The sequence below is a fragment of the Amia ocellicauda genome, unplaced genomic scaffold, assembly GCF_036373705.1.
Source record: "Amia ocellicauda isolate fAmiCal2 unplaced genomic scaffold, fAmiCal2.hap1 HAP1_SCAFFOLD_202, whole genome shotgun sequence".
In the NCBI taxonomy this organism is placed as follows: domain Eukaryota; kingdom Metazoa; phylum Chordata; class Actinopteri; order Amiiformes; family Amiidae; genus Amia; species Amia ocellicauda.
The window spans coordinates 67,501-69,739 of NW_027102765.1; positions in this window are offsets into that span (position 1 = coordinate 67,501).

The window sequence follows — 2,239 nt, forward strand, 5'->3', positions numbered from 1 at the left end:
TGCCTTCCAGCCCTGGAGGTCTGCCTGTTAGCCCTGGAGGTCTGCTATCCAGCCCTGGTAGCAGCACTGCCTGCCCTGGAGGTCTGCCTGCCTGCCTTCCAGCCCTGGAGGTCTGCTATCCAGCCCTGGTAGCAGCACTGCCTGCCCTGGAGGTCTGCCTGCCTGCCTTCCAGCCCTGGAGGTCTGCTATCCAGCCCTGGTAGCAGCACTGCCTGCCCTGGAGGTCTGCCTGCCTGCCCTGGAGGACAGCCTGCCTGCCCTGGTAGCAGCACTGCCTGCCTTCCAGCCCTGGAGGTCTGCCTGTTAGCCCTGGAGGTCTGCTATCCAGCCCTGGAGGTCAGCTATCCAGCCCTGGAGGTCTGCTATCCAGCCCTGGAGGTCTGCCTGCCTGCCTGCCTGCCCTGGAGGTCAGCCTGCCAGCCCTGGAGGTCTGCCTGTTAGCCCTGGAGGTCTGCTATCCAGCCCTGGTAGCAGCACTGCCTGCCCTGGAGGTCAGCCTGTTAGCCCTGGAGGACAGCCTGCCTGCCCTGGTAGCAGCACTGCCTGCCTTCCAGCCCTGGAGGTCTGCCTGTTAGCCCTGGAGGTCTGCTATCCAGCCCTGGTAGCAGCACTGCCTGCCCTGGAGGTCTGCCTGCCTGCCTTCCAGCCCTGGAGGTCTGCTATCCATCCCTGGAGGTCTGCCTGCCTGCCATCCAGCCCTGGAGGTCTGCTATCCAGCCCTGGTAGCAGCACTGCCTGCCCTGGAGGTCTGCTATCCAGCCCTGGAGGACAGCCTGCCTGCCCTGGTAGCAGCACTGCCTGCCCTGGAGGTCTGCTATCCAGCCCTGGAGGACAGCCTGCCTGCCCTGGTAGCAGCACTGCCTGCCCTGGAGGTCTGCTATCCAGCCCTGGAGGACAGCCTGCCTGCCCTGGTAGCAGCACTGCCTGCCCTGGAGGTCAGCCTGTTAGCCCTGGAGGTCTGCCTGCCTGCCCTGGAGGTCAGCCTGTTAGCCCTGGAGGTCTGCCTGCCTGCCATCCAGCCCTGGCAGCAGCACTGCCTGCCCTGGTAGCAGCACTGCCTGCCCTGGAGGTCTGCTATCCAGCCCTGGTAGCAGCACTGCCTGCCCTGGAGGTCTGCCTGCCTGCCCTGGAGGTCTGCCTTCCAGCCCTGGAGGACAGCCTGCCTGCCCTGGTAGCAGCACTGCCTGCCTTCCAGCCCTGGAGGTCTGCCTGTTAGCCCTGGAGGTCTGCTATCCAGCCCTGGTAGCAGCACTGCCTGCCCTGGAGGTCTGCCTGCCTGCCTTCCAGCCCTGGAGGTCTGCTATCCAGCCCTGGTAGCAGCACTGCCTGCCCTGGAGGTCTGCCTGCCTGCCCTGGAGGTCTGCCTTCCAGCCCTGGAGGACAGCCTGCCTGCCCTGGTAGCAGCACTGCCTGCCTTCCAGCCCTGGAGGTCTGCCTGTTAGCCCTGGAGGTCTGCTATCCAGCCCTGGTAGCAGCACTGCCTGCCCTGGAGGTCTGCCTGCCTGCCTTCCAGCCCTGGAGGTCTGCTATCCAGCCCTGGTAGCAGCACTGCCTGCCCTGGAGGTCTGCCTGCCTGCCTTCCAGCCCTGGAGGTCTGCTATCCAGCCCTGGTAGCAGCACTGCCTGCCCTGGAGGTCTGCCTGCCTGCCCTGGAGGACAGCCTGCCTGCCCTGGTAGCAGCACTGCCTGCCTTCCAGCCCTGGAGGTCTGCCTGTTAGCCCTGGAGGTCTGCTATCCAGCCCTGGTAGCAGCACTGCCTGCCCTGGAGGTCTGCCTGCCTGCCTTCCAGCCCTGGAGGTCTGCTATCCAGCCCTGGTAGCAGCACTGCCTGCCCTGGAGGTCTGCCTGCCTGCCTTCCAGCCCTGGAGGTCTGCTATCCAGCCCTGGTAGCAGCACTGCCTGCCCTGGAGGTCTGCCTGCCTGCCCTGGAGGTCTGCCTGTTAGCCCTGGAGGTCAGCCTGTTAGCCCTGGAGGTCTGCTATCCAGCCCTGGAGGTCAGCTATCCAGCCCTGGAGGTCTGCTATCCAGCCCTGGAGGTCTGCCTGCCTGCCTGCCTGCCCTGGAGGTCAGCCTGCCAGCCCTGGAGGTCTGCCTGTTAGCCCTGGAGGTCTGCTATCCAGCCCTGGTAGCAGCACTGCCTGCCCTGGAGGTCTGCCTGCCTGCCTTCCAGCCCTGGAGGTCTGCTATCCAGCCCTGGTAGCAGCACTGCCTGCCCTGGAGGTCTGCCTGCCTGCCCTGG